The sequence below is a fragment of the Crocuta crocuta genome, unplaced genomic scaffold (genome assembly GCF_008692635.1).
Source record: "Crocuta crocuta isolate KB4526 unplaced genomic scaffold, BGI_CrCroc_1.0 scaffold41, whole genome shotgun sequence".
Lineage (NCBI taxonomy): Eukaryota > Metazoa > Chordata > Mammalia > Carnivora > Hyaenidae > Crocuta > Crocuta crocuta.
Genome location: NW_027529428.1, coordinates 1441702 through 1468022, shown reverse-complemented (window position 1 = coordinate 1468022; position 26321 = coordinate 1441702). Strand labels below are relative to the sequence as shown.

Below are 26321 nucleotides of genomic sequence, written 5' to 3'. Positions count from 1 at the left end.
AAGGAAGAAATTGCTTCTCAAAAGAACTTCTTCCACTAAAGTGAAGACTAAAGGTCAAAAAGTCAAATTAATACAGGTATTTTTCACTGTTCCAAGTGATTAAAAAAATACTGACAAGAAATAATACAGTACTGATTGCTATTATCATCTTTTCAATTTCCATTACAGTTGTTTATATTATTTTCATGGGATTTCAGTGAAGTTATTGAGGTTTTTATAATAGTCAAATTAAAAAAACAAAATCTCTTCAAATACCAATACAAAGAAAAATGAGTCAGAACATGAAAACTGTTTCAGACAAGTTAACAACATATATTCTTGACTCATTTCTCTTTTTGAGAGAAGATCCATCTTATTCACACCCACATGTACAATACGCTAAATAAAATACAACTAATCACCCTATAGGGATGAAAAAAGAAGCACAAGTTGGTTCCAGAAAACTCTTCTCTGTTACTCCTACTGTCTTAGTGCATTTGGCAAAAAAAAGTACTTTGAAATATTCTCTAAATTTTTGTCTCTTATAATCATTTGCTTATTTATCTCAATGTAAATTTTACAAACACTGGTAGGAATATTTTATTTTAACATTTAGTATTTGAATATTCTTATTTTCTATCCTTTTTTCCTCTGCCCCCTATAATGATTTTTAGGATAGACCACATATACCCCTTACATACTCCCCACATTCTATAGCCCCATGCACATGGAAACTAACTTTTTGGAACAGGGTCACATGAATTTGATTGAGTTTAGATGGCTGTAGAAAACATTGTTTTTATATCACAACATTTTTAAAATGTCTTTTAGCAGTTACCCTCATTTGAGCCTCAGTTCTATTGATTTATAAAATGCATTATAAAATATACCTAGATATGAGTAGTAAAATGGTGAATCTATGTTACTAGGAGTCTATTTACATGAGCAACTGAAAAGAAATCAGGGAAAGAATCTATTATAACCAAGAGTCAGATATGATAGGTCAGTTGAACAGAATATAGATAATAGAAATAGATCCACACATATAGGAACACATATAGGAACCACTGATTTTCAGGAAAGATGGAAAGCCAATTTGGTAGAGAAAGGATAGTCTTTTGACAATACCACTGGAGGCATGTAGTGCATGGGTATGGAGCAGAGATAGCCATATGTGGAAGGATGAAATTTTTTCCTTATGCCATATGAAGAATTAACTCAAAATAGATCAGAAGATAAATTTATAAAATTTCTACATGAAAGCATTGGAAGAAAACTTTGTGACCTTGGGTGAGGAAGGATTTCCTATAGAGGAAACCAAAAAAAAAAAAAAAAAAAAAGATAAAGAAAAAAAATGATAAACTATGTAGGTCTCCTCAGAATCCAAAACTTCAGCTCCTTAAAAGACATTATTTAGATAATGAAAGCAAAGCCACAGATTAGAGTAAAATGCTTGCAAATCATATATCTGAAAAGATGTGTGTATAGAACACAAAAGACTCTCAAAACTCAATATATAGAAAGTTTTTTAAAAGTTAGAAACATGGGCAAAATATTTGAAGAGATCTCACCAAGGAGACATGTATGGATGACAAACATGTGAAGTTGCTCAACATCATCAACTATTAGCCGTATGAAAATTAAAACCACTATACACCTATTGGATGGTTAAAATTAGGAAAGTCTGACTACACCAAGTTTTGGTGAGGGAGTATAGGAAATCTAGAGGGAAGGAAAATGGTGCAATCACTTCAGAAAACCGGTAGTTTCTTTAGAAGTTAAACATGTACCTATCACATGACCCAGTCCCTCAACTCCTAGATATTTATTCGATAAAAGTTACAGTTCATACAAAGACTTGTATGTGAATGTTCATACAAGTCTTTATTTTTTAGTAGCTAGAAATTATGCCAGCTCAAGCATCCATCCACAGATGAATGTGCTGCAGTACAATGGGATACTACTCAGCAAAATAAAGGAATAGACTATTTATACACACAAAAAATATGGGTTAGTCACAAAATAATTACACTGAGTGAAAGAAGCCAGACAAAAGATTCTGCACTGTAGGAATCAATTTCCATAATTTCCCAGAAATGCAAATGCCTCTCTAATGATAAAAGGCATCTCAGTGGTCACCTGGAGATGTGGAAAGGCAGGATGGGGAAAAGTGGAAGAGGGCGATGAATGGACACAAAGAAACTTCTGTGGGCAATGGATACGTTGTTTTCTTGATTGTGCTGATAGTTTCATGGGTACATATATGCATATTTCAGAACGTTATCAAATTGTGTATTTTGAGTTAGTTCAGTTTATTAGATGTCACTTATACTTTAATCGAGTCATTAGAAAAGTTAAGAACAGAAGTTTGGCCTAACAAAAACATTCCAACGACCAGAAAAGTCTAGTCTATCAGTTGCAATTTTGTGTAGTTTATTTCCTTTAAAATATATATATCCTATATTCTTGTGAGAGATGTTACTCTTAATGAAAGGTAATAAAGCAATGTTCACTGATATCACAGCAGTAGTTTTTGATACCCTCTACCAATGTGTTACAGAAAAGGAGAAAATAAAGTTTACCCCAGCCCTACCCAGAGCATCCATGGCTTCCTTGCCCTTGAGGAACAGAGTCACACTGCAGCCTATCCAGGGCTCAAGTACACATCTGGTTGCAGAGATACCCAATGACAGAGGTGGCATCTGGTGATAAATGTTTTGCCTGTGGCTGCTGGTGACTGTGGTAAGACGTCTTCTTATAGCTTCATGAACGGTGAGACTGGGTAACCATGGCCAGAGCAGAAACAGGAGAAAACTGGAAGTTCCCTATGGAAATTTGAGAGATTTTGTTGGTCACTCTGGTAAACATGGCTTATACATGGAAATTATAATTTTTCCAAGATGAATGCATGGGGCACCGAGATGGCTCAGTTGGCTAAGGGTCTGACTCTTGGTATCAGCTTAGGTCATAGTCTCATGGTTGGTGAGATTGAGCCCAGCATTAGGCTCTGCGCTGAAAGCATGGAGTCTGCTTAGGTTTCTCTCCCTCTCTCTTTCTCCCTCTATCTATGCTCCTCCCCTGCTTGCTGTCTCTCTTTCTCTCTCTCTCTCTAAGTAAACATTAAAAAAGAGATAAATGCAATTTTGATGATTATAGGATACAAATGCTTAAATGAACCCTAAATTATTGCTGTCAAATTTCTTGGATTTATAAAACTTCTCTGGATTGATTAAAGCAAATTGTTAACCACTAGCAAATGGCCATCATGTATAATACGTTCCCACATCTCAAGGGAAATTCTCTTAATTTGTCATGTTTAATTGATATTTCCAGTGATTCTAAAAAGAGTGATACATGAAAGTGCCCTCATTCTCAAATAATTAGGAGATTAGGAAACCACGCTGGTAATCCTAAAACCTCGTGTTTGAAATGCTTCCAGAGTTAAGCCTTTTGAAGTGCTATGTTTTCTCAACTGCTTTTTTAAAAATATATTAGTATTTAGTGTTCTTTGAATCACAACTCTCCAACGAGGGATGAATATGCCAAAACAGATAAGAACATCTATTTGCAAAGGGCTTTCTATTTCAAGTTTAATGGGCTCCCAAAGTTTATATAACAGAGTCCCAAGCTGTTGCAAAGGTTTGGCAAGTGTGTTTCTCAGCAGTTCTGGGATTTACGTCAGGTGGCTTTCAGTGAAGATAAAGCAAAGAAAATTTCCTGAATTCCTACGTAACCAGGGATGTGGATTCTTATTAATATTCTTAGTGGTGGTAAATACTCCTCGCTCTTATGCCTTCGCATTCTTTATTTTTTCCTCTTCCAGGGACTGCGTGGCCCTCTTCTAGACACAAGTTGGTGTTTAATCATTCGAATCTGGATGATCATCAGTTTCCCCTTGTTTTTAACTCTTCTGTACTGCTCCATTCACTTCGGCATGTTTAAGGTTTGTTCACTTGATAATATTAGACTGCATCTTATGGAAGGGCACATAATTCAACTAAAGATAACTGTGGTCAGTAAGGTTAGGCTGCTTGGGTACCTGCACCCAACCATTGTGTATAGTTTTATTGGTGACTTTTCAGATTTGCTAACATGGTTGAACTTCTACTGAGCAGGATCCCCTGGCTGCCAAAGTCATTCACCCGACAGTCCTGATTCATAGAGGTGGAGAGAAGGTTGTCATAGGTCCAACACCAGGCAGACCCTGCCTTCCCCAGAGGGCTTCAGAGTCTTCCACAGGAGGCCTGTGCTGAGCTGATACCTGGAGAGTCACATAGATTCAGAGCAAGTGATCACAGGTGGCAGGGAGACTTATGGCTGCAAAGGACTTCCTTCCTGGATGAAGCATGCCTTAATAGTCAGTGACAGACATCAATCATCCTGACCCTCCTCATTCATGTGTTCACCATTAAGCGATTTTCATGTGCATGAGCTCCAAATCCTCTAGAACTCAGCTTCCTCCAAATAGTCATATATTTCAGCATTCCTGTCTCATAGTAATATTTTAGATGGGAAAGTGGGAGAAATAGTTCACATAAACTCGGCAGCTAAGGCTATAAAATATAGGTGAGCAGGATCCTTCTTTAGGGATGGTATGGTTTTAAACTGTCTCAAGCCATATCAGCCCTTTACTTCCCTGATTTGAAGCATTTGGGGACAAATATCCAATTATATTTCATCTCACAGGTTGCATTTTTGAAGTTCCCTTCACCCCCCCCCCAGATGGACATATTTTACTGAACCCAGAAATTCTCATTTGGCTCCTAATAACCTTCATGCCAAGGGAGCTACCTCCAAACTCTTCTTACAAGGAAAGTTCTGGGGATATGTGGTTTTCGCTTCTTTCTTAATCATCAGTATTCTTGCTTTATAATATGTCTTACTAATTCATAAAGGGGAACCTACACTGGTAGGTAGAGAACCTAATTATTCTGAGCTGGGGGGGATTGCTTAATATCTCTGGAATTTAGTTTGCTCATCTAATACATAGGAATAAGAACACCAGACTGCCTACCGTATATGATTATTTTGAAGGTCAAGGGAAACAATACACTTACAAATATTTTGAAGGTTGTTATGTCCTGTAGGAACACACAATATCATTCCTACCACTACTTCATTACTGTCACTCTTACCCCTGTTTCTACCACACTACTAATACTAACAATGGGAGAGGTGCCTTCCAGAAACTGTACTCATCATATTCAGTGAGTCTGACTTGTTCTCCACAAGATAATATGACATTTTATATATCTTCATTTTGGTCTATGAGCCAGTTTCCACTTGAATTTTTATTTATTGATACCTGTAAGTAACCATGGAATGAAGCCTGATTAGAGAACCAAAGGAGAAAGTAGTATTTAAACTGAAGGAACAAAGAGAAACTAAATTGAAAAACTGTATAAATTGTGCAGTCCTGCTGGAGGAATTATGCATTTTTATGGTCTGTTTATTTCAGACAATGGTGGTGTCTGAGGTTAAGCTATTTAACATATTTGCTGTGATTTCAACACTCATAGGGATTGACTCAACCTCTGTTCATCAGAGGCAGATAAAGTGCACACTGGGCGGAACCCTTTGTGGGGCTCTATCTGTGAAAATCATAACATGGCTCAAACCCCATGTACACTCAGAATCCCTGTAACATGTTTTGTTAGAAGTAAATAGTTTCCTGGCAGTTCTGTGCCTGAAATTTCTGAGCAGCTTGACTCTCCAGTTTATCCCTGGAGGGCATTATTAGTCACTCTATTATAAAAAAAAATGCAGAGATAATATGCGTGTCTATATAGCATGCATGCTGAGTAATCACCAAGAGGAGTGGAATATTTTCACAGGCAGGTAATGGGGAAGCTTTGCTTCCTTGTTGTTCCACCTCAGCCACGTCTGTGGGCTTTTTGCTCTTCTGCCACTCCAGTGTCATCTATGTGGCCTAACGGGAAACTGATTCCACACTTAGCAATTGTTTTCCCAGCCACGGATAAATAAAAGAGAGAGCTAGCCCTCAGCGGGTGGGTTTTCATCAGACACAAAGCTGATGATCACGTAAGTCTCCAACACCTAAGTTTAAACAAGGACGGTTAGCTGACGGGCAGTGGGGTGGAGTGGGCGGGGGTGGGGGGTAGTGGTAACCAGCTCAGGGTTAAACTGCTGTCAGGGGCTTGAGTCAACTAAGACCATAGCTAGGCCTAGTGGAGGTCACTAGTCAGCCATGACAAGGAATAAGGACCTTCCTTTAAGAATCAGTTGGGGGGGAGGGGGCGGAATCAATGAGTGGTTTGTCCCCACGAGAAAACCTGTAAGGGATTCACAGCTCTGGGCATAACTGTTGACCCGGTATCTGTGACTAATAACAAATATAGTGGATGTAGCTCAGTGGGCCTTTCTACGTTGTTGGGCAATAACATGACCTGAGGACCTGTTATTTTTCTTGCGAAAGTAAAATATATATATTTCCTAAAAAGTATTTGGCTTTGCAGAAAACAAAGGAAGCATTGCTGACTCTGTATCTTGAGTTGCTTGAGAATCAAGAAGTAAGAAATAAGAATGTTTGCTTATATGAGAGGCTGACATCTGCCAACAGCCTCCCGCATTTCCCCCGGAATCCCAAATATACCACCTCCTGGTCAGTCCGAGGCTCTCCGGGCACTCTCACGCAGGAGGTTTTTCATTTCCCAATCTGACACCCCATTCAATTATTAAAGAATGCCCTGTTATATTTATTACAGAGGTGGCTGATATTGCTGCCAATTGTCGAACTTCGGTTTCCTGTGGTTGATTTTCATGCATGAGGAACACACAGCTGCTGGGTGGGTGCCAGGGCTCCATCAATCTCTCCAGGCTGCCTCGACCTCAGGATATGTAAGAGTAGCGGATAAATTGGAAGATCAATGACTTGTCCCTCCTGCCGCACCAGCTGCTATTGAGAAATTAATATGAGGATCACTATAAATAAAAGATAAAAGATGATATGGCTTACAGTGTAAAATATTAAGGCTGGACACAATGTGCCTGAGGAATCTAAACCAAAAGCTAAGTAAATTAACCCTGTAAGGGCCTTCCACCACCGGCCTGGAAATCCAGTTTGAGAAAGAGAGATCATGCTGTAATGTGATAAGGATCTCTTACTAGATAAAGAGAGTCAGGAACACTAATGAAATAGTGCTCCTTCTCTCTTCTGTGTCTTGGAGCTTTAGGACTAGAAGAGATTGCAGAGATCATTTACCCCAGACCCCTCGTTTTTCACGAGGAATCTGAAGACCAGAGAACTAAGTGATTTGCTGGAATATTTGCAGCTAGCTGGTGGACAGAGCTCCTAATGGACCCCAGTTCCAATGTTCAATCTTTTTTTATCAAGCTATCTCTTATCATAACGACTCTTAATAAAATCCTCATTTTTGTGCTCTCTAGGGCTTTTTTAGAAGAGCGCTAATTTGTAATCATGCCAGAAGCAGTAAAAATGATGGTATTTCTTAACATGCACTCAAGACCAAAGATCTATGTGCAGGATGATAATAACATTTGACAGGTATCATTCGCAGAGCACCTTTGATTCTGAGGCATCATAGACGACATTATCCATGTTTCTTCAGAAGGTGATGAAATGGAACAGATGATCAGACTCAAAAATATATGCAGGGCCCAAGAAAGACTGGTAAAGAACAGGAAAACTGCGGGTTGTATTAGGAGGTACTGGATGTGGAGGAAATAGGAGCCAAGGGGAGCAACTTGGCCACAACATGAGAGAGAAATTGAAGAGTCATGGGTCAATTCTGTTTGAATCTCTACGTCTAAATCTGGCTGCTGGCTCTGATACACCATGGGTGTGCGTTGATCTGGCTGGCTCCACCCCAAAGGGACTGAATCCCTTGGGTCTCGGTTTCAAGTTGCACTTGGCCCCTACTGGCAGCAGGTGACATGAGAAAGGGGATTGTTGCTGTTGCTGCCGGACAGCTCAGCTCTGTATATACCTTGATTTGCAATCCCTTTTGGCTGCTTGTCAGGACAACTAGATGGGATGTAGATTCCTTAAAATGCAATTATGAATCTGTTGGCCTTGACTCTGGGTTCTGCCCAGAAATTCATTTGTCCTTGGCAAAGAGCGTTTAATTTCTCATCTCCTACGTCACTGAAGTCGCTCTTTAGAGCCTCTCCTCACTCTCACCTGTTAATAATCAGAAGTCAGCTACATGAAACATTCAGTTCAGGCTCCATATCTTCTGAAGACACATGCACTATAAAAATGGTGAGGGACAGCTGGGTCGTTAAGTGTCCTACTCTTGATGTCCGCTCTGGTCATGACCTTGCAAGTTATGAGATCAAGCCCTGCATCAGGCTTCGCACTGGGTGTGGAGCCTACTTAAGATTCTCTCTCTCTCTCTCTCTCTCTGCCCATCTCCCCTGCTAGAGTTCTCTCTCTCAAAAAAAAAAAAAAAAAAAAAAAAACAGTAGGATACTGATTTTATTTAAAGCCAAGTTACCTACTGGGTGACAAAAATGGATTCTTTTATTTATTTTATTTTATTTTTAAACATTTATCTATTTTTAAGAGACAGGCACAGAGCATGAACAAGGAGGGAGCAGACAAAGAGGGAGACAGAATCCAAAGCAAGCTCCAGGCTCTAAACTGTTAGCACAGAGCTGGACATAGGGCTCAAACCCACAAACCATGAGATCATAATCTGAGCCGAAGTTGGACACTCAACCTACTGAGCGACCCAGGTGCCCCTGATTTTGTCTTTAGCAGGTTAAAAAGAATCCCCAATCTGAAACTCTTGCTTTTTAAAACAAAACAAAACAAAACAAAACTCCTGTCAGTGCTATTTCTTAAGGGTCAAAAAGTACATATTACAAAAAGAGAGAAAAAAAATTAAAGATCAATGCTAGCTCTCCCTGAAGTACCTGCCTTATTTGAGAAATGAATATGATGATCACTATAAATAAAAGATAAAAGATGATATGACTTTTGGAGTAAAATATGAAGCCAGTCACAATGTGATGAATCAAGTTTAACCAAATTAACCCCCTGGGATAAACAGGGCCTTGGTTTTTTTGTTGCATTTGAAAAATGAACTAGTATTAAAAAAATAAGCTTATATATAAAAAGAGTCATCCAGGGGCTCAAAAAGGAGAATTCAGTTCTTTCCTTTTAGGTAGTCTCTCTTAGACACCTGCACAAGATTTGGAAAACGCTTTCCCTTGGGCCACAAAAAGAAGAGCAATCACTCAGCATTCTGGAAAGATGCACCAACTGATCTTCTTGGTTGATGTGGTAGCTGGAAGCTATGTTTAGGGGATGGAGTTATTTTTTGCATTTTAATCTGCAAGCTTTGCTCAGGAAATATGCTTTCCATTAGGATGTACACAAATCATTTTTCTAATATACCATTCATTAGATTAATGTTAGTATTGGACTTTTGTAGAGTGCATATGTGTCTCGGGCATTTTCCCAGAAATGCATTATGTAACGCATGGATTTCCAATTCATAACTGCAAAGGTTTCAAAACCTGAGCTTCAGAGGAGACTTTGGAAATAGGCTAGCTCCATTGAATGTTTCACTCCCGTGCCTAGCCAGTCTCCCCAAATTGTGTTCCAGAAAATGAGATCAAAACAAAAATAAAATCTTGGTTTAGTTGAAGCAGTTAGTTTGACCTGTTGAGATAGAGAGCCAGGGTTTTTGTCTAAGTCTGTTGGATCTAGACTCCTTTTTCTGCATGCTTTGACCTTCTCTCTAACCCTGAAAGAATGCAAATGGGTTGGATTACTCACATTCACTTTTGGAACTGTGAGCTGAATTATTTAGCATAAGCAATGGGAAAAGTGGAGGAGTAAGTCGGGAGAAATAATTTTAAGTTATATCTTTAGCTGGAGGAAAATTGGCCTACCTACACAAGAGTAAATATGGCATATGCAATGATTCAGATACTCAAAGATGTCTGTTTTCGCAATAAAGACTAGATCTGGACACAATCCCTGGCATAGTCAGACATACACCTGCACGTTCACTATATCAAAAGAACCACAGAAGTGTGTTGAAAACTGCTTAAGTGAGAGACATAAACACAACTACAGATGAACGGACAGGAATTCAAGACTTTAAATGCTGGACTGCTGGCAAAGCAGCCAGCAGGGTAAGCTCCAGCCAGTTTTCAATTGTGAGATGCTAGGCTCACATTGCAGACATGCTAGAATGTTTGTTCTTCCCGGCCCAGTCTTTTTAGGGAGGATATTAAACACCCCTGTTAAATGTCTGCTGGTGATCGCCAAAGTGAAGCTTTTGAAAATGATGATGGCTATGATCTTTAATAAGGTTGTGTGCCCTTGTCAAGAGTCTCAGAATTTCCAATGTAATTTCAGATCAACAATTTTTTTTTGGATGATATACATGTCTAACTCATTGCAAGAAATATCCCATGTATAGTTGAAGTTAAGGACCAGCTGGTGTAAATTTTTATGGCTATCTCCGGACCTAACCTTTTAGCTTCTTTTTGTTCCTTGGTTGTGGTTAAGCTTGACCCTACCTCAGGGGCTTTGATCATGCCATGTTCATTTTTCTGGATTATTGCCAGAAAGGTTTTTCCAATAATGACTCCTTTCTGTTCTTTGGCACTCACTCCTTAAAAATATTTTTTCCTGTTTATCTTGGTAGCCTAATCTAGTCCTCATTTATCACATTACCTTATTTTAGTTCCTTCACAGAGCTTACTAGTTTTTCAAGAACAGTAATGGGATAATAAAAGTAACACTTATCTTCTGTGTCTATTTATATTTAGATGAACTACTTCCCAAAGAACACAAGCTCCACAATGGCAGAGACTATGTTGCCTTTCTTATTCCCTGTTCTACGCCAGCCTTGGAACGGTGTCCAGACACAGTCACTCAAGGTCTGTTGACTGAGTGTGTGTAAAGATTGTGTGATCACGTGAACGGAGTTGGAACTATTTGAGGTCAGTCTTAATCGTGGCTGGAGTGAGTGATTAAATTAAAATTGTAGGTTTTAGAGCAGAAAGTGATCTTGTTAACTCTCAAGGTTGGGGCAAGACTCTTCTTCTGTAGCATCTCTGATCACTGATCAACCAGTCTGTGCTTGAACAAATGTACATGAAAGACATAACTATGGCTTAGCTGTCTTTAGACAGATTACAGCCTTCCATTGACAGTTAGTTCCCTGTTACACATCTGTAATTAGGAGAAAATTCTATGATTTATCCAGAATCTCCTTCTCTCAGTCCTCTAGACTTCTGCTCCGTGTTCTAGTTCCTAGAGACTAGACAGGACACCATTTCCTCTAAATTACATCCTTTAGGCGTGTGGCATGCCTGTTTATAACAAAATTAGCACAATGCTATGGCAAAATCCACCTTGATCATCTCCGACCTATGCCTGAATTTCTTGTTAGTATTTAGAGATAGAATTTGTCTCAATATTCTGCCTTATATTTGACGGAGTATAGAAATAAAAGAGATCTAGGGGTTATGCCAGAAGCAATAAGACAGACGTTTTCACTTCTTTTTTAATATATTCAGTGCTGGTGCTATGGGGAATTGGGCAGTATAGTCACAGAATTATTGCCATCACTTAAAAAATGTATTTATAGTGAAAGGTATGGTAACTCAAGAAGCTCTGCCTGATGGGAAGGATTTCAGCCACATCCTAGAGTTCTCTGAATATTTCTCAAAAGTTGTAATACAAAACATCTCTCCTTTTCCTTCTTTGGTGTGTTCAACTAGTTAAAAAAAAAAAAGCATACCTCATTTTCCTGAAATATCAATGCCTTAGTTGCTACTCTTTTGAGTCTTAAAGGACCCACATCTGGGCCTGATAGTAGAGTTAAATAGAGTCTGAATATTTGGGCCCTACTGAAAGCCCCATGAAGTCATTGTCACACATCTGTTCACCAATATGTATGAATGGGAGAAAATAAAAAATCTTGGCTTGTGGATCAAGGTTAAGCCAAAAGTCCTTTCATTTTTACTGTGACAAATAGTTACAGAGGTAGAAGATGTATGAAAACAGCCCTGTAGGCTTTGATAGAAATCTTAAGTGAGCTGTAGAAAATATATGACAAAAAAGAACTTTTTGTTGTGAATACTACTGAGAAACTTTTTTAAGGACAGTTAATACAATAAAAAGATCAATTTTTAAAGATTTAGAATGGTACCAATTTCCAAGCACTCTCCATATGTTAATTCCATGCCACAGCATGGTATAGGTTATATACCACAGTTAACAATTTTACATTTTGAAATCACTTTAAAATACTCTTTTGACCCCTGAAGTGCACAGGGAATACTCAGGGAAATCGGCATTCTAATTATTTTGATTTCCTTTAACAACACTCTGTTAACTTTCTGAAATTCAATATTCTTCTCAACTTAAAAATTCAATCTACAATTCAAAAATTAAGGGCTAAAGACAATATATTTATTGGAAATTCCATTCTAGAAAGCAACTGACTGAATGCAGCCCACAAGGATATAAAAAGGAAACAAAGGAGAAACCAGACCCCCAAACTCTGTGATTAAGCTGCACATTCTTAGGTAAAGTGTCACTTAATGCTTCATTACCACCTTGTTCATAGAATCCAAGGAGCCTGCCCTTCATCATGATTTACTGTCTGAGCCTTGGAGATTCCGCTCCCTCTTCGAGCCTCTAAGTTTCTATAAAATGAGGGAGTTGGAATAAGTTTAGCTCTCACAACCCAGTTCTTCTCATTCTATGCATCTGTGAGTCTAGGTAAATGCTGAATGTCTTTATCATGACAGGTTATTTTTTATAACCATTCCTCTCCTTCTAATTTTTATGTAATTTTTAATACATAACAGAAAAGAAAAAAATACCAATTGAAAGTCACTGACACACTAACTCTTAACTTTCCATTCTCATTTCACTGCCAACTTAAGGCTCAGTTCTTCTGTAGAATTCTGATGCAGACCATGAAAACACCCTGTAAAGTTCCAGAGTCGTTCTCATATTTGGTTGTCCTTTGTTTTCCACTGGCATCACTATCATGGACTGTCATCTGCAAATCCATCAAAGTGAAATTAAGTCATAGAACTCATATCAATGCTTTTGGAGAAAGAAATCCTTGAACTGATCCTTACTTTGTGAAACTTCAGCCATATTCAAAATCCACATTAAAGGTTAAACCTTAAAAAGGCAATATATCCCTGTGAATAGAAGGGAGAACATAACACAAGCAATATACAATGCTAATAAAATGAAGTACACACATATATACACATGTGGTCTTGAAATTATTCAGCAATATTAATTGGATTAATTTTGGAGGAAATAAAAGCATCATTTTTTTTCTCATAGAGAACATTATTACTCTTTAAGAGATCTACTCAGACACGCATATCTGCTGGTCTCTCACATACGCAATTGATTCCAATCATTTTTCCAATTTGTTTCCTCATATATTTATCATAGAATCAGTCCTTTTTGGACAGGTAGAAATAACTTGAGTCCATGACCCCAAAGTACTTGAACTTGTTTTTGGCATCTGGTGGCATCTGGTAGGGAGACAGCCCAGTTATATGGCAGGAGAATTAAAAGGTGAACCTTATAATAAGGCTTAGTTCTTAATTTCAAAGGAAAAAGAGAAGAAAGGCAATGAACACCATTGGAATAAAGGACCTCTCAGAAGAATTGGTTTTAGGATAATTTATTGGTTAATGGTTGCCCTCAATTTACCAGTGACTCGCGTTTATAAAATACCCCTGAGTGAGTGTATCACTCTATGATAAGCTCTATATAACCATAGCTTTTTCTCCTGGAATTAGTTTATATGGTGATAATATGCATAAAGAATGGAAATCATGAATCTATATCTCCCCCAAATTGAAGACACTCATTAAGGTACAGGTTTAGCACAAACTTCAAATAATTTATTCATACTATACCACCTGAGACTGTATCTCACCATTCTTATTTGTTGAAGGAGATAACAAGGGACTTTGAGTAGAATGATAGCAGTATATTGACAGTACTTTCAGGTTAAGGTTTGTGAACAAATTTCATTGTTCAACCACCACCTAGTGTTGTGGGAAATACCTTCTCACTTTTTCAATGCCACTAAAGGAATTTTACATTTGTTGGCTATATCCCCTGTAGAATGCCATTCTTACACTTATTCATAACAGGACCTGTTATTTTTTTAATGCAAACTCATGTAATAAGCCTCAGAATAAATACCCAGTGCTTGTAGGAGTCACATAGTTTATTTAGGCTTCTCAGATGTGGCCTCAGACTTGCATCCCAAGCAATGCTATCCAGGTTTGTCAAATTATTTCTTTGCAACCGAGAAAAAATTGTTCATCTGAATTAAAAGGCCAGTTAAATAAATATGATGGTCATTGATAAAGCCGAGTGGCATAGCAGCTAAGTGTGCATGTTTAGGAGCTGATCTCTCAGGGTCTGAATTACAGCTCCACCACTCTAGGCTGTGCAATGGTTGGCAAGTTATTTAACCTCTCTGTGCTGAAATTTCTTCAACTGAAACTGAGCTTCTTCACCAGTGGTGATAAATAACAGTAACAATCTCAGAGGGTTATTGTAAGGAGTAAATGATAAGTAAACTTCTTAAAAGCTTAAGGCAGTGCATGACTTAGAAAATAATCTGTAAATGCTAGTAATTACTAGTAACACAATATCACCTCAGGGTTTATTAAATTAGCTCAAAATAACAATAAAAAGAGCATGTTATATCAATGGTTTGACTTTTCGTTCACATAGGTTAGACTAATTTCACCTTGTTTAAACAGGGAACTGAGAGGAAAAACAGTTTTTCAACCTGGTCAAGGAACCCAAGTCACATAATTTAGAAATGTTTCTAACTAGTGGCATCTGCTTCAAATCTGTCATAGTCAGAGAAACTTTATTGTCCCAGAAAGTGACAGCCTTATATTTATGTGGTATTTAAAAAAAAAAAAAGATAAATGGTAGATAAGATATATGTCCTTAGGCATAGCCGTGCTACACATAAAGGAAAATTATCCCTGCTGGGTTCAACTGTTGTGATCCAGAGTCTGTCAGTACCTATTATCAGAAGCAGGAAGGCACAAGAACCGTATGTTTGCCACTAGGTCATTCTACAGCATTGAGACCGTCAGTCAGTCAGCCTCTGAGAGCATCCTCCCCATGAATAACTCCCCGTGCTCTTTTGAGCGTGCTCAGATGGAGTCTACCATCAGTGTGATAGAAATAAACTCTCTTTATAAGAATATATACAAACTGGGGAATCTGGGTGGGTCAGTTGGTTAAGCATCCAACTCTTGGTTCAGGCTCAGAGCATGATCTTGCAGTTCGCAAATTTGAGCCCCTCGTTGGGCTCTGTGCTGACAGTGCAGAACTTGCTTGGGATTCTTTCTCTCTCCTCTCTCTCTGTCCTTTCTCTGCCCACCCTCCCCCCACTCTTTACTCTCTCAAAATAAATAAATAAATTTTAAAAGAAATAAGTTAAAAAAGAGTATATAAATTGAAGGGTGAAATGAACAAATATTGACCAAGTTCATGGCTGTACAAAGTAGGATAATAATTAGATAGCAGAGGTATGAAGAATCAGGCAGGTGCTTATTTGTCATGAACCTAATAAAGACGTTTCTTGGTAAGAAACAAAAAAGTTTGCCAGAACGAAAGCCCACAGCAGTGCTACTATAGCCTAATCGTAGTATCACGACAAATAAACACACACACATGCATGGACCAAGGGAAGATCTCTTTACACTAATGCCCAAAAGTAATTAATTGGTCTGAGGAATGAGCAAAGTAGGTTCATAGGTGTCTTTCATAATTTGGTCTACCAAACAGGCCTGGTCACTAACAGAGTAAGTAAAGATAGTTCTATAACATGAGTAATTGCAGGCTCAAAGGAATTTTCAGATGATGAACAAATTAGTGGATAAAAAAATAATCTAAATTTGTTACATTTTTGTTCCTTGTTTACTATAGTGGAAAACATATGTAGAAATACAAAGCTGCAGAGTTCTCAAAATCTGGGAAGAATACCCCCCCTATTCTCCTTTAATATAGGACTTCATTGTCCAAAATCAATGAGCTATCTATCTTTACTGGCTGTTCTACAGGACAGAGGCATTTCTGCCAATTAATGAAAATATTTTGTGAGTATCTCTGAAGTTTCAATATATAGCTTGAAAACATGAACTTCAGCTGTTTATCAATTTTCCTTTCACTTTAAAATCAAGTTATGTATAATACTTACCGAAGAAAACACAAAGAAGCAAAATGTAATAAATCTGTTAAAAAGATGATTCTTTCCAGAGAAAAAGTATGAGAAATTTATCTTTACAAGTTTCACTATCATGAGAATTATATATGCCCAAGAAATAGAAATATTTTACATTGACCTTGAAAATGGTATTCGAGAGCCTACAGTCATACACAAATACACACACATGCACACAGAAATTGAGGAGACAAATGAGAGACCACCCTGAGTCCCGTTTTCTAAATAGGTAAACAATGCTCTCAGTCATAAAAGAGGCTAATTGGACAGAAAACACCTTCACAAAGGCAGAGAATACCTGTAACAGACATCAACTCCATGAACTCTAGCTCTCTATGTAAATAAATAAGTAAATCAATAAGTAAGTGACGTTGGAAGAAAGAAAGGATTCAATGGGACAAAAACTGAGAAAACCTGGGAAAATGTATGAAAGCAACAAAGTGTACAAGCAAAAAAACAGACCCAGAATGAAACAGGAATAATTCAGGAAACCAAATATAATTAAGTCAAAAACAAAACAAAGCAAGTTTCTCAATTAGAGTGATCAAAAATTGAAAATCTATATCCACGCAGAAACCCACACAAGGATGTTTATAGCAGCTTTATTTATAATTGCCCAAACTTGAGAGCAACCAAGATGTCCTTCAGCAAGTGAATGGATAAATAAAGTAGGGTACAACCAGACAATGAAATGTTATTCAGCACTAAAAAGAAATGAGCTACCAAGCTATGAAAAGACATAAAAGAACCTTACATGCATATTAGTAAGCGAAAGAAGCCAATCTGAGAAAACAACATACTGTATGATTCCAGCTATATGAGATTCTGGAAAGGCAACACTGTGGAGACAGTATATAAAGATCAGTGGTTGGCAAGGCTGTGACAGAGGGGAGGGATGACTGTAAACAGATTAGTAGTTGCCAGGGGTTAAGAAGAGGAGGAAGGATAAATAGAATGCAGAAGATTTTTAGGGCTGTGAAACTACACTGTATGATATGGTAACGTGAATACATATCGTTATACAGTTGTTCAAACCTACTGATGTACAACACCAAGGGTGAACCCTAATGTATACTGGGGACTTTGGGTGATACTGATGTTTTGGATGATAATGATAATTGTAAGTTCATCAGCTGTAAGAAATATACCACTCTGGTGTGGGGGGATGTTGATAATGAAGGAGACTATGCATGTGTGGGGCAGGAAATATATGGGAAATTTCTGTACCTTCCATTCTATTTTGCTATGAGATCTAAATGCTCTAAAAAATAAATTATATTTTAAAAAGAAAAGGAAATACAAAAAGTAATCAAGTACAATTTGATAATCTAAAACTTATACTACTCATAAAATACAGTTCACTTTATAAACAAAATCATAATCTATAATTCGTAATCCATTGTTAAATATAAAGACACTGAGGCAATGTAGAGAGTTAACAGATTATTAAAATATACAGGAAGGATACAGAGGAAATCTGTAAGTCAATATTGTGTACAAGTTCTGTGATTTTATTTTTCAACACCTTTAACCTATTCATGGAATTAGAATTTCTGGGAAAACCTCTTTCCATTTGATTTCCAGAATACCACCCACTCTGGGATTTCTCCACTTTTCTGGCAACCCTTCTTAATCTCCCTTGCTGTTCCCAACTCATCTCCTTAATCTCTAAATGCTGGGTTGTTCTTGGCTCTGCTCCTTCATTCCATCTTTTTCTTTCCACACTTAAATGTTCTTGATGATCTCATCCAATCTCATAGCTTAGAATATCGTTAATAATAATTACTCTCAACTTTTTATCTCTAGCCCAGACCTGGCTCCTGAATTTATCCTCAGGGTTCTGCTGTGGTGAATAAAGAGCACAATTAGATGGGACTAATTAATACCTTAAATTTATTAGGATCACAAAACTTCTGTAAGAGAAATGTGATAAAAATTGTATCTGAGATCCTTAACAAAATATTATCAAATTGAATCTAAAAAGTGTAAAGAGAACCAAGTGGAACTTATCCCAGGAATGCAAGGCAGGTTCAACATTCAAAAATCAATGTAATCCATCATGTCAAAAGAAAAACCACATGACCTTATCAATACATGTAGAAAAACCATTTGACAGAATACAATACTCATTCATGGCAAAAACTCTCAGTAGATTAGGAATAGAGGGGAACAATCTTAACTTGATAAAGACAATATGCAAAAACCCTACAGCTGACATCATACTTAATGGGGAGAAACTTAAAAGCTTTCCCACTAAGATTCAGAACAAGGCAAGAAAGTCTTATCATTCCTTTTCAGTATTGTACTGAAAGTTCTTGCTAATGCAGTAAGGAAAAAAAAGAAATAGTGTACAGATTGTGAAAAAAGACATGAAACTGCTCACAGATGATATGATCATCTATACAAAAAATCTTAAAGAATTGGCAAAACAAAACAAAACAAACAAACAGAAAACACCCTCCTGGAACTAACAAGAGATGGCGAGAAGGTTGCAAGATCCAAAGTTAATATACAAAAGACATATGCTTTCCTATATATTACCAATGGACAAGTGAACTTTGAAATAAAAATGCATCATCTACATTAGCACCAACAAAAATTAAATGCTTTGAATACTTTAGTATAAGGGATGCCTGGGTGGCTCCATTGATTAAGCATCTGACTCTTGGTTCCAGTTCAGGCCCCACACAGGATTCTCTCTCTCCTCCTCTCTCTGCCCCTCCTCTCTCTCTCTCTCTCAAAATAAATCAACTTTACAAAAAATAATTACTTTAGTAAAAATCTAATAAAATATGTAAGGGAAAACTGCAAACCTAATTAATGAAATCAAGGAATAAATAAATTGAGAGATATTTCGTGTTCATGAATAAAAGACTCAAGTTTGTCAAAATGTCAATTCTTTCCAATTTAATCTGTAAAAATTCAATGCAATAGCAATAGAAATTCCAGGAAGTTATTTGATGGATAACAGCACACTGATTCTGAAGTTGTTTTGTTGTTGTTGTTCTTTAGAGAGAGAAAGAGAAAGCACCCAAGCAGGCTTCATGCTCAGTTCATGCAAAGTCTGGCGAGGGGCTCAATCCCATGGCCCTGGGATCATGACCTCAGCCAAAATCAAGAGTCAGATGCTCACTCAACTGAGCCAACCATGCCCCCTGATTCTGAAGTTTATATGGAGAAGCAAAAGACCCAGAACAGCCGTCATATTACTGAAGGAGAGAACCATTTGAAGGAATGATACTACCCAACTTCAGGACTTACTATAAAGCTACAGTACCAAGGGACGCCTAGGTGGCCCAGTTGGTTAAGTGTCTGACTTCAGCTCAGGTCATGATTTCATGGTTTGTGAGTTCAAGCCCTCCTTTATGTTCTGTGTCTCACTCTCTCTGTGCCCTCCCCCATTCACACTCCTCTCTCTCTAAAAAATAAAATTCTCACTGAAAAAAAATTTTTTTTAAAAAAGCTGCAGTACCAAGATGGTATGGTATTGGTGAAAGAATAAACAGATCAATGTAATAGAATGAGGAGCCCAGAAAAAGACCCACATAAATATGGTCAACTGATTTTTGACAAAAGAACAAAGGCAGTATAATGGAGCAAAGATAATCTTTTCAACAAATGGTGTTGGAACAACTGGATGTGCAAAAAAAAAAAAAAAAAGAATCTAGACACAGATCTTATACCCTCCATAAAAATTAACTCAAAATGGATCATAGACCTAAATGTAAAATACTAAAGTATAAAATTCCTAGAAGACAACACAAGAGGAAACCTAAATGACCTTAGGTATTGGATTGACTCTTTAGATACAACACCAAAGACATGGTCCATGAAAGAAATAATTTAATTTAGACATCACTAAAATTGAAAATTCCTGTTCTGTGAAAATCGCTCTCCAGAAATGAAGAGATAAGCCAGAGTGGGAGAAAATATTTGCAAAAGACAAATCTTGTTAGGATGGAGGGTCAACATTTTAAGTTCCTTACATGTGGAACTGGTGTGATTTATTTTGGTATTGGGTATGAGGGACACACCTACCTTTATTTTCTTTTAAATGGATAGACAGTTTTCTCAGCATCAATTTTAATGAATATTTTTAGACACATAGATTACAATTTCACTTTATCATGATCAAACTTCAAGACATATTTAAAACTATTTGTGACATACTTTTCTGTTCAATTTATTTATATGTCCATTCATGTAGTAATTCCATAATGTTTGAATTGTAGTAGCTTTAGAGTAAATTACAGAGCTGCCTATGAGTAAACAGATACCTTCTAATAAGATTTATTACTTGTACCTGAATACCTCCAGGTGATATTCTCTTTTTCAGACTCTTTCCTATTCACTCAATTTAAATTCAGATCGGATACATATTAAAAACTGAACTAAAATGGCTAACATGGGTGAGTTTTTTTTTTTTTATTCCTAGATTTAAAATATGGGAGAGTAACAGAATGCAACATTTTTAAAAACCTCTAATGACTCACATTTCCTATCTCTAATTAAAACAAAATACCCCGTAGAATACCTTTGCATCATTTACCCAGTTTCATTAATTCTGGCTACTGAAGTTAATTTAAATTCACTCTTGTAAAATGAGAGCTCAGTATCAGCTTTTTTCTCTGTTAGCATACTCAGAGAGACTCCCGAATAGTCATCTGCTAGGTGGTAAGCAGTAAACAGCCTTGTCTATTGCAAATAATCTTAGCCAATAAATGTTATTTATGCTCCATTTAGGAATAAAGATGTTAATCTGAGATCACAAAAGGATCTTCTTGTTAAAGCTAAAGGCAGTTCTTCTGTGATTAGTTGCCTATACAAATATTACCCAATTTCTTTCGTCTTATCTGACAGTTGTACAGAAAGAAAACTAGATACAAGAATGCAAGTCAAATCCATTATACATGAAACTGTATACAGCCCCTGTATCTCCAGTGATTTCTAGATGATTTCTATGCCCAAGCCTTCATGCTATCCTTTCTTCCTAAATAGAAATTTAAGAAGTTAGCCAAGACCTAATGAGAACAACTGATTTTGATTTTGGGAATTTGAAGCCAAATCCCCAAGTCACATTTTGATCATTTAGGAAAACTCCATAACTGCTATACTCAGCCTCAGTGTCCACATAAGTAAAAGGGAAAAAAATAACTGTTAACATGGCTTTTCTGAGGATTGAAATGCTGATACATATGGAAATACTTATCATTCCGATTGGGTGTTTTTAAAATGTTGTCTAAAATTTAAGTACATAAATATAAAAAAGAAGCAGACAAAAAAGTCCCATCATCATTTTATTACCCAGACAAACCTCTGTGGTTTCCTGATATGAAACGGGCCTTTTCTCTTTAATTTTCTTTGTTCTGGTTTCTGAACACTCCCTTAAACTGCTTTCAGGGGTAGAGGATGACATTTCAGGAAGTTTTATTCCAATTCTTAATGTCTTTACTTTGGGAAATAATAGTTGCTGTGCTGAGCCCTGCCAAGTCAAGGAGAGTATTGGAGAATTCTCTCTTCCTCCTTCGAGATGGCCACTGACTGTTGGTATGGGATAAGCCTTTCTTTGATTTGCTTGTGGTTAGTGTTTTTGTCTGCTGGATTTATAAAACATTTTTTCATGTTTGCTTGTTCAGACTGAGAGGACTAGGGGCTATGTTTTTAAAAGGCAATCCCTTCATTTCAGAAAACCTTCTGAATTGTGCCATTGCATAGAAGATAGTTAACATATTCCGGACTCTATATTTTGTTTTTTAGCTTTCTACTTCAGTCTCCGAACTAGCAATGGCTAAGAATAAAAGGAATTCTGATCCAGATAGATTTCCCTTGTAGAGTATATAGAATATGAGGGAAAATGAAAATTGGAAAAATTTTTTGCTCCTCCTCCATTTTTGTCAGGTACCTCAGTCACCTCACTGGGTGTTTCTAGCATGGCCTCAGAAAGACTCTAATTTGATTGACTGCACAGTTCTGGAGTAGGAAGCAAGATCTAGACAACCTTATGTAGAGGCTACTTGAAATTATATTCAAGAGGGGTCATTCAGCCAGTCAATCTTCTCACTTGCATTATAAAATGAGTTCCTGATGCCTAAAAAATTGGACATATGGTCACTTGGAATAGAAGGTGGCTATTTACCCCAGAGCATCTATCTGTCTCTTTGTATTTTTAATGCCTAATGGGAATATCTTGAATGACCTCCTACTTTCCTGTTTTTTCTTTAATTTCACTTAAAAAATTGTGGCCATTAAAAAATTTTTAGTTTGGGGCACCTGGGTGGCTCAGTTGGTTAAGCGTCCAACTTCGGTTCAGGTCATGATCTCACAATTCATGAGTTCAAGCCCTGTGTCAGGCTCTGTGCTGACAGCTAGCTCAGAGCCTAGAGCCTGCTTCAGATTCTGTGTCTCCCTCTCTCTCTGACCCTCCCCTGCTCACACTGTGTGTCTCTCTCTCTCAGAAATAAATAAAACATTAAAAAATTTTTAAATAAATTTAGTTTATTTATTTTGAGAGAGAGAGAGCAAGGGAGGGACAGAGAAAGAATGAGAGAGAGAGATTCTCAAGTGCTGGCAGTGTGGAGCCCAAAGCAGAGTTAAAACCCACGAACTGTGAGATTGTGACCTGAAATGAAATTAAGAGTCGGGTGCTTAACTGATTAAGCCACCCAGGCGACTCAAATTGTGACCATTTTTTTTTAATGCAAAAGAGGGCAATGTTTAAAATTAATGAAAAAGACATTCTTAGTAGTCTAAGGTTCAAGGTAACTTGGCAGGAAAAAAAAATCTTGAATGATAAAATTGTAAAGCTGGTATGCTTGGCTATTGTGACATTTTATGTATGAGTTTCTCTTACTTGAAATTACAAGATACTATATGACTGATAATTAGTAATATTCTGCTTGCTAGCTAGAAAGCCCATTGAAAACCACTTTGATTAATTATTTGAAAGTTATAGGAAGGAACCACCATGATCTAACTTTTGAACAAGTAGAGTTGTAACATAAAGCTATGACTCAAAATTCAAAAGGAAGCTTGGAATTACTTGTTCATTTTGGCATCACAATCCAGGTGTATTTCAGAAAAACGAGTTGCCTTTAAGTCTTATGGGTGGTCAGAAATATAATTTTTTTAAGATGGGAAACTGAAAGACACTATTACCAAAAAAACACCTGCAGTGTTGACATCTATATTTGAGCATCTTTCATTTTCCCAAGGGGTGCAAGTGATAAGAAGTAGGCGAGAAATCCACTTGAATAAAGCTTTTCAAAATGGATGGAACAGAAAACATTCCCAGAGGCAGGTCAAGTTCAACCCAAGAACAACTCTCTCAGTGCTTTCACAACTAGTTAAAATACAAGACCAATAATACCTGAGCTCTCAAATCAGTGCTGAAATCCAGCAGAAGGTTGTTAATATTGATATGGTTAATATACATCAAACAGGATTCCTTTAATTTTCTGAATCGAAAAATTCTCCACAGTGTTGACATTTCCTTACTGAACTCCCAGGATTGTTTGGTTTCAAAGGCTGTTGGGCTCAAGACGCATTTTGTTTTAAATAATCCTTCATAAAAAATTCAGCTTTCAGTCTAATATGATTGAAACTCAGCTTGAGTGTGTTTTATAATGCATTGAACTGGAAAGACTATGGGCACTGAATTATTCAAAACATGGTAGGTGAAGGAGTGATATGCATTCTCATGTGGGGAGGAGGTGATCAAAGAAATCAGTGAGACTTGATATGTCTTGTTATCTCATTTTATTTACCTTTTAGAACTCCTCCAAATATTAGAGGAAAGAAATCAATATCAATTTTCACCTCTGTCACGTTCCACACTTCAATTATTAATGAATGTCAAATTTGACCACAGTTCTCTCTACCACCTGCTTTGCAATAATATTTCTGAGCCTTTATTAAAAATGTAAAATTGTCATTGAATTTCCAAATATGATTCTCCAGTGGCTAATTCAGCTTGTTTTATTAATAAGCAGGTTCTGATGAGTAATACTAATTTAATATGCCTGCATGTAAGATTAAACTATAAATTATTCCTGCTGAAGGTGATGAGATATGACTGCTATGTGGTTGTTAGGCAATAACCTTCCTGAATTAACCCTGCAAGCACACAATTCTTGGAAGAAACCATTACTTCATATTGTAGCAAACCTGACATCATTTATGTTTAGCAGAAGAATATGTACAGACACACACAAACACATGGTGATAAGTGAAAAAACACATATGAACATTGTACATGCTTACATGAATTTCCAAATACAGTCCTTCAGAAAGAAAAGACTTTACTGACAGTTTGAATTGTTATAGTTTACTAATTTTGTCCATAGCACAATACTTCATGAAATCACTTACTATTTTGTTATGCACTCAATCCTTTGAATTTTGAGATGTTAAATACAAATTGAAACGATTATTAGAATCCTCATCCACAAAAGACTCTAAGTTACAAAGAACTTGGTGATTAGAGGTCAAAGCTGCCACAAAATAATTCTATACTCCAGAGACCGTTAAAATACCCCCTTAAGGATGGAATGTTCCTATCAAGAAACTAGCTATCTTTCATTTATACTAAAAGGACAGAACAGTGGGGGGCTGTGGCTTGGTGACTACAGGAGACTTTCTCTGCTTTGTACAATAAGCCACAGACAATACATGGAATAGCCTGAGGCCTTTTATTTGTCTTTTGTACCACGCTCTTTCATATAGTGCTCCTGATCAATTACACTTAAATCAACAAGAGTTGCTTGAACATTTGACAGTTGTGTTCTCCATATAACTTACCATACCCTAAAGCATTTTTGAGGGTTACTGAGATAAAACTAATTCAAAAAACCCTCTCTCCAAATTTTTTCAGGTGACATCAATGAAGTAAGTTAGAGGGGGAAAAAAATCCACCTTGATTTCCTGGGCTGCCAATCTAAGGTCAGGCAAGTATAAACCTCTATAGCAAAACGTAAATAGTTCCTAGTTGAGAATTTGATTTCCATGGTCTTACATAAAAAATAAGTAGAGACTTTACTTTCCTGTAATCTTTTTTTCAAAGAGTAAATATAGCTTATCCGTAAGAGATGATAAAAATTCAGATCTTTAAATCTCTAACATTTTATCAGCTGCTTAGCAATTGATAATGCTTAGCAACACACACACACACACACACACACACACACACACACACACATACCCTACTATTCACAGTCCTAGAACTTATGCATTTCCTTTATCTACCAAGACTAAATGGTAGTTTAATCTCTAAATACAATAAAGCATCAGATCACAGAAGAATCATAACATTTTATTTGATATCAGAATGAATTCATTGTTCTTGTGTAAAGAGGGAAATACCTTTGGTTTTTTTTTCCTCTCCTTTCTTATATCCAATTACTGCATCCTGGATGGAGGGTTTTTCTTGATTGTTTGGTTTTTTTAGAGTTTACTTACTTACATTTGAGAGAGAGGGATCTGCAGATGTGCATGCACAAGCACACTAGAGAGTTGAGGAGGCTCCGCTCCACTAGGGACAGATATAGGGCTCGAACCCAAGAACCAGGAGATCATGACCTGAGCCAAAGTCAATAGCCAGTGCTGAACCATCGGAGCCACCTAGGCGCCCCTCCTCAATTTTAACCTAAAGGAGAAATGTTCCCTTTTGTTAACTTGGAAATCGGTAACCTCAGTCGACAGAGCCAACTCCTGTTTTTATTCAGCTAAATTCGCATTTCCAGTGATGATTCAAGGTTTAATAGGATCTCCTCTGCCACTCCAAAATCTAAAAATAAGCTTCTCACCAAAGTTTCTTGGTAGCCCATTACCTATTCTGTGGCAAGGCAGTTCAGAACTCAAATACAATGATATCTAATATCTTCTCTGATTTATTACTCAATGGATGGCTACTGAGTTAAGACAGAGTCTTATCATTGCTTAGAAAAAATGTTGGTTATGAAACTTAATACGGACCCCCTTATATAGACTAACTTGGAAGTTTAGTTTCAGAGGATTTTGTGAATGTACCAAGGAGAGAGGACCCAGGGTTATCCCATTCCCACAAGCCCAGCATATATATTTGCTCAATAGGAAAAAAAA

At 37.1% G+C, this 26321-nt stretch overlaps 1 long non-coding RNA gene across 3 annotated transcripts in view; it reads left to right on the top strand.

Annotated features, from left to right (window-relative positions):
• The first annotated feature begins 22 nt into the window (after positions 1-22).
• The window catches only part of LOC144227623 (uncharacterized), a 30673-nt gene continuing 4374 nt past the window's right edge, over positions 23-26321 (top strand). Inside the window, exons 1-6 of one of the 3 annotated variants that reach the window (XR_013333967.1) lie at positions 23-76; positions 2540-2721; positions 3803-3922; positions 10750-10860; positions 12422-12516; positions 25096-25163. This is a non-coding gene — a long non-coding RNA (uncharacterized LOC144227623). Of the gene's footprint in view, positions 77-2539; positions 2722-3802; positions 3923-10749; positions 10861-12421; positions 12517-12879; positions 12938-25095; positions 25164-26321 lie in introns of those variants that run through there. The other 2 variants (XR_013333968.1, XR_013333966.1) reach the window with 2 other exon arrangements.